The sequence below is a fragment of the Gavialis gangeticus genome, unplaced genomic scaffold, assembly GCF_001723915.1.
Source record: "Gavialis gangeticus isolate Ggan-Ray unplaced genomic scaffold, GavGan_comp1, whole genome shotgun sequence".
NCBI classification, from domain to species: Eukaryota; Metazoa; Chordata; order Crocodylia; family Gavialidae; genus Gavialis; species Gavialis gangeticus.
Genome location: NW_017729033.1, coordinates 67,700,169 through 67,707,215, shown reverse-complemented (window position 1 = coordinate 67,707,215; position 7,047 = coordinate 67,700,169).

The following is a 7,047-nucleotide window of genomic DNA, read 5'->3' as shown; positions in this document are numbered from 1 at the left end:
ATTTTGGTACTCACCAACAGCACAGGGTGATGGTGAATATTACCATAATGGGGATGGGAACTACAGAAATGTGTTGCAGATAACGAGCGAGGAGCACAGATCCATACAGGAGGCTATATTTTGGAGTGTGTCGCTCCTACAATGCAGTGCACAAAGCAGATGACTGCAGGCTTTCACCACACCAATCGCATAAGAGTGAATTTACCTTGCATAAACAAATTTTTGGTATAAAAAGGGTCATTGTATAAGAGTGAATTCACACATACAGAACCTGCATAAAGTGAGGGTAACTTGTAGTTGTTGTAGATTTTGCAGAAACCAGTTGATTGCATTAGTGGAGTTTCTGCAGGTTTGGGTTCTAGTTTCATTTATTCTCTACCTTCATACATTTAGTCCTATATGTGAATTTGGGATTTAGTGAACCTTAAAAAGTTTGTATCTTAAAGGATTACTTATGGATTACAATAGCAATTAGTATATGTTAACAGAGCACAGGATTTCAGGATAAAAATGTATGTTAAGTAGCTAAATATATGCAATTGTAATTAACCACTAAGATACATATAAAGGATTAATTTGGGTTTAACAGTTTTTCTAGATAGTTTCAAAGAAGATGTGATCTGATTTTATGTTAGAAATAATAGATTTTTATAATCTGACTTTAATATTTTAGATGCAGTTATCTAGTCAAAAGAAAAGTTCTTACATAACACTGATAATACAACTCTGGATTTCTCTTCATTCTGTTCATATTCTTGCAAATAGGTGAGGCCTTTCCCCCACCATTTGCCATGAATATGTTTCTCAGTACCCTATAAAATGACACACACTGTGATGCACTGAATAGCAGCTCAATGTCTAAAATATTGCTGGGAAATGTATGATCCAATGTGTCTAGCTGGGAAAGCAGAAGCCCTGAACATTTCTTAAACTGGTCCCATCGCATATAGTTGGTTCATCACAAAGCCAATCATTTGTTTTAATTTTGATATAAATATCTGACTCTCATGCTTTTCATTGAGAAGTACAAACCCATGCTAAGGAGGGTGTATTGTAGTGTCTTGTAATAGAAGGTAGGTTGGAACTGAAGGCATGAGTTAGGACGTGGAGCGACATGTTTCCAAATGAAGACTGAAGGAGGACAGTTGGCTGACAACCAGAGTCTAACAAGGAAAGTAGTTGTCAGTTATTTAAAGAGATGGTGTAATTCTTGAACAATAATAAATGTCTAAAATGAATAATACTGCAGTATGTTTTATTTCTTTTAAGGTCACCTGTTTAGCTTCCCAACCTAGACAGGCAATGAGTTGTGACCATTGCTTACTGTGAATTAGTCAAGGTTTTTACTATTACTTCATTCTTCTTCTTTCTCCTCTTTATTCTCTTCTGTATGTCTTGTTCCCTATTATGACTCAACGGTCCTTGAAGCAGGTCCTTGAAGTTTTCCTTTTTTGCTTAAAATCTTTTTCATACCTTGCATAATGGGTCTCTGGTTCCTTACTAAGGCCTTCTAAGTGTTACTGTAGTCATAACAGATGAAAATATTGTTCAGCAGAACATGTATTGTAGAGATGGGCAACTAACACTTGGGGCCTTGCACAGGAAATGCTGGATCTGAGTATTTACTGCTTTGCATTGCATTTATGATAATGACATCCATGGAGTTACACTAACACAAAATGTATGCAGTGGAATGGACAATCAGTAGTTCTTGGACATTCAAGTATGAATGCCCTCATCATTACAGGACATCTTATGATGCTCTTGATTTTTTTTTTGTCAGTCTTTCCCGACAAACATTTCTTCTGGAAAACAGAACAGAAACCCTTGCTGGGTCACTCCAGCTGATCTTAATATATCACTTTCCTTTGCTCTGATATCTACATGTCTCAGACACTACTTTTTCTGTGCAATATCTTGTTAATGCATGATATTGCATTTTTTACAAAACCCTCCCTATGTCTACATGTTCCGTTGAGCCAACACAGTTAAAGCAGCCCTGTTTTAGTAATCAGTGACAAATACCGTGGTGATAGCACTATAGTCACATCTGGCTGCCCTTGACTCGCCAAGCCAAATGGCTGGTTACTCATCACAGCTGGGTTGAGTGAGGACAGTTTTCTGTACAAGTGTGTATCAAGGCTTGGAATCATGCATCTGACATTGTAGGAGATTTTGTCTTTGTCATATTTTCTTTGTGGCTCAAAGAAAGATGACAGGTAACTATTTCTTCAGAGTTCTTGGGTCCACACATCTCTCAGTAACTGAGTTAAGACTTTAGAGAGAGAATTTATCTTGTTATGCTTTCACATTTTGCTAATCAATGAACGAGCCTGATCTAATGATCATTCATAACTCAGCTGCTAAAAGATCACTGAAAGCTTTAGAAGCCTTTTTTTTCACATCCAAATGAATCTTTCAGCAGGTATTGTCCATTATTAACTTCTATTTAAAAGTCATGTTGATTAAGTTACTCTCCCAATATTAACAGTAGCAAAATTTGTTACTTTCTTAAGGTTTTCAAAATGCAAGCACACAAATTGCACACCTGGTTCACATACTGTATTTATTCAAATCCAAGAAGACCATGAATTTAAGATGACTTTCCAATAGTTATATTCTATGCATAACGTTTTTAAAAAAGTTATAATTTTCTATGTATAGAATCTAATTACTTGAGGTCATTTTAAATTTGTCCCCTGCACCACTGCAACAGGGCAGGGAGGGCAGGTGGTGTGGGAGCCAAGCAGCCTGACCCTTGCCCTTCCACACCTCGGCCCCTGCTACCTGTCCTTCCCCCACCACTTGTCCCCCTCCCCCCCCCATACTTGCGTCCTCTGGCACCTCCCCTTCTGCCTGGCCCTTCCTGCTGCTTGCCTGCTCTCCTTCCCTGCTACTCTTTTTCTCCCCAGGAGTTTTCCCGCCCTTCTTGTCTGTCTTACCTTGCCCAACCCTTCCTGGACAGTTACTTGCCCCCTGGTTCTGACCCTGCTTCATCTCAGGGCACAGAGCACATAATTGCTTCAGCCCCAGCCCAGCCTGGTAGCTGTGGTGATAGTGGCAGCAGCTCTGTCCTATGCTCTGGGGCCTGGCTAGAGCTGTTGCTGCTGCAACAACTGTTACCAAGTCAGGCTGGGGCAGAGGGTTGGGGGGCAGAGTGTGTGAGAGGGGAGAGACAGCAGTGGGGTGGGGTGCAGAGGTGATGGGGTGGCAGGGGCAGGATGTAGCCGTGGCTCTGACTCTGACCCTAACTCCTAGTTAGGGCCAGAGCCATAGCAGCTGCCTGCCCCATGCCTTCTTCCCCCACTACCTTATACTTGAATCCAAGAAGGGGATTTTTTCCCCCATGTTAAATGTGGGAAAGAAACTTTGTCTTGGATTCAAGTGAATTTGGTAATACGTTGCATATCTACCTAATTTATGTAACTGGGATAATTGTAAAAACAAGATCTGTGCATAGTTTTGTGCTTGACATTTAAGTTGGTCCTAATGTGTAGTCTTCATCTACTTATTTTAGAGACTATACTCTAAGTCTTTAGCTGGTAATTTCTTGTAGCTCTTGTGACTTCTGTAGCTTCATTGGAGCTATTGCAGTGTATGCCAGATGAGGTCCAGCCCTTGGACCCTCTATCTTGTTTTGTTTTTTCTCGTTAGGGCGAACAAATGCCATCTGAAGTTCGAAGCAGCAAAACAGATACCCACTCTGTAATACAACCTTTAATTGGGACAAAGATTACAGAACAATAAGACTCTGTCCCCTCCAAAGGATTAAGCAGTCCCTCTGTCTCCAGTTCAGCTTGCACTGCCCGAGCATCCCCAAGTTATTCAGATATTCCCTCTGCAGTCTGATTAACCACAGTCCCCACAGCTGCTCCCCCAGGCTCTTTCCTCCGACACTTTGCTTGTTTTCGCTTCCATGCCTATTGTCATGCTTATCATCTTCAGCTTTTCTGAAGCTTCTTGGGTGTTGTTTGCCATCCCACCTTTGTTGATGTGGCAAGAAAGCTGTTCAAGCTTCTGTTAAGGCTAGAGGTCCATCTTGTCTACATGTAGGCTGCTCTTTTAATAGTAGAGACCTTATTAACTCTTTTTTCCCCATGCATGAACTTTACAGGTAAACTGAGGCATACAACATTGTAACAGCATGAACACATTGAAACAGAAAGATCACAATAAAATCTGTAGGCTGTCACAGCCTTTGCCTGACCTCACTTCAAACTCTGATTTACTAGGGAACTAGGTCCCCTATTGAATGAGTATTTGTGTTGGACACCTGTGACCTGCTACATTGCAGCAACTTGAATTTAACTTAGTGTCCTGCTGTGGAGAAGGCAAACAAAAACAAACAGCAGCAAAACCCAACAGCACAATTGGCATCCTCACCAAAGTTGTGGTTATGGAAAATGCTGTAGCACAATGTTCCAGTAAATGAAATTAGCACAGTGGCCCACAACAGACAACAAAATCTGCTCCTCTGCTGACCCTGGCAAAGGGTTATTTACCTGGGGGAAAAGAGGGCTCAGCCTGGTAGAGTGGGCTTATATGCAGCATGCTTCATTTATAGGCAGACCAAGTAAGTGCAGAATTTACATTTACATTAAGTACAGGTAAGTGCATACTCTGGGTCCTAAGGCTCTGCATTGAAACAGAGTCCACTGTATTCCCTTTTCCTCCTCTTGGTATGCAAGGAGCTGATGATCTCACTGGTCTGTCCATCAGCCCTCAGCTATCTATTTCTGCAAACTCAAAAGAAGGCAGGAAGCCTTAAAGAGGCTATTTATTACCCCTTCCTTCTTACTTTCACACAAAGACTTCCTGCCTTTAAGGTTGTCTATAATATAGTCTGCATAAAATGATACAAATCAAACAAATTCTTACTTTTTGCCATCATTTGCCTCAGGGGCAGATAAAGGGTTCTTGGGCTCCTGATCCCAGAGAGCATGAGGCCTGAAGATCATTGCCTTGACTACCACCCATGATAGCAAATGGCCCATATTAACTATGCAACAAAATATGAAAAAGGCATAAATACATGAACAGGCCGCATTCATTATATTTTAAATGTCTGGTTTAATGTAAATTAAGAAAGAAAATGTTCATACTTCTGAGCTTGGGAGTCTAGTAAGTACAATTTTACTCCCATTATTCTCTCTTGTAGGACCTGCTAACAGCCCCTCCTTTCCACACCCCACCAGTGGTCTTGGCAGCGGTGTGAGCTGCTCAGTGTCCACCCCACACAGTCCTGCCAGCTGAAGGAAGAGCAGGACCACCTTGTACAGCTGCCTCTTTTTCTCCTTCCCTCTGGCTGTGGTACCCTTTCCTGTTAGGGGTTTGTACAGCACTCCTCCTTCCCCCTGCCCCGCAAAACCTCCAAATCACTTGCTGTAGTAGCTGCTGGAGAAAGGAGGCTAGTCAGTACTAAGAATATTGCTGTGTGTGTCCTTTCTCAGATTTGGCTGGCATTGCACCCCTCTCTCTCTGGCAATGATGGCACAGGTCCCCTGGCAGCCAACAAGGTGCTGCCTGCTTTGACTGAGCTGTGCCTGCAGAAAAACAGCAGCAGTGGTAGTTTCCAAACTGGTAGGGCCCTCTGCTTCAAGGGGGCCCTGGGTCTGGTCTCTGTGGGCCCATTCATTAATCTGCCCTGGATTTGCCCCCTGTATTCATGCTTTCTTCCTCATTTGGGGTTTCCATCTTCTCCTGCTGTTTGCAACACATGGTTATATCTTTGAGCCATGATTCATATTTATTCTAACATCGATTGCTTTACAAAGCTAATAAATAAATGATAGTAAGCCTCTTGGCAAGTATATTCTATAATCCCTGTCAAGTATTCAGTTGTTATTGCGTGGTCCATAGTTTTGTCTAGTTATACAGGTGTGTCTATGTGTGCAATTAATTTGAAGAAATAAACTCTGGTGCATATTGTGCCAGAGTTTATTGGTCTTGGGCATTTTGTTTACATGTGCACCCAGGACCACAGCACATTGAATCAGGGCAGTGCAGCCCCAGCTGGCATGGGGCCCAGGGGTCAGCCTGCCAGCCTGGGACTGCTCTGATCCTGCTCAGTGTGCTGTGGAGGGGCTGGCTGGGGCACAAGGGTGCTTAAGTGTGGGGATAGCTGGCAGGCAGTCACTCACACTGAAGCACCCTCATGCCTCAGCCAGCATCTATACGTGCATTGCTACACAGTAAGGAACTCTGCAGTAAGATCCTATGACCCCAGCTGACTTCCTGCCCTTTGGGCAGGGGCTGGACTTGATGATCTTCCAAGGTCCCTTCCAGCCCTAATGTCTATGAAATCTATGAAGATAGTACTTGTATTTACAAGTACTGTCCTACGGTGGATTTTTAGTTTACTGCAACCTCATTGGGCCGCACATATTGGACACAGAGACTTCAGTGTAGAGCTAATTAAGCAGCTTCGCAGTAAACGTCTTGTGTAGAAGCGCCCACTGTGTACACATCTTGCCCTTTCACTGGACTAATTAATATCTTCTTTCTAAGCTCTTCATTTGGTTCCCAGGTAGATTTCCCTCCCATTTTGATACAGCTGTCCTTTTGCTTTATTGGAATCTACATCCATCTGTGTTTTGTTCTAAGTAAGTAGGGCCAAAAGCTGTTTGCAGTGTATTAATACAGAGTATGAATCAGTAGTATATCTATCTGCCTGACATTTATATGTTTGGTTATTATTGCCACATTTATTTTAGTTAGTTCCTTAATTTAGCTGCTTACATTTTAATGGAAGGTTACCTTTAGGGCAACTGTTAGCCTGATGTCCTACTAGCACAAGGGTGCTTTATGGTAAGAAGGAATAACAAGCACTTGACAACTTCACTGGGATTGCTAAGTGAATAACTGGCTTCTTAGTGAACTGGCAACTTTGAAATGTTGAAGAAAAAATGTTTTGGTCAACCAAAATTCTTCAATTTGACCTGAATTCTACAATTGTATCCTGATTTTCCTTAAAATTAATTTTAAGTTGAAAAATAGAAAACATCATTTGGCATGAAATAGTAAAATGAAATAGTTGGAATTTGTTTG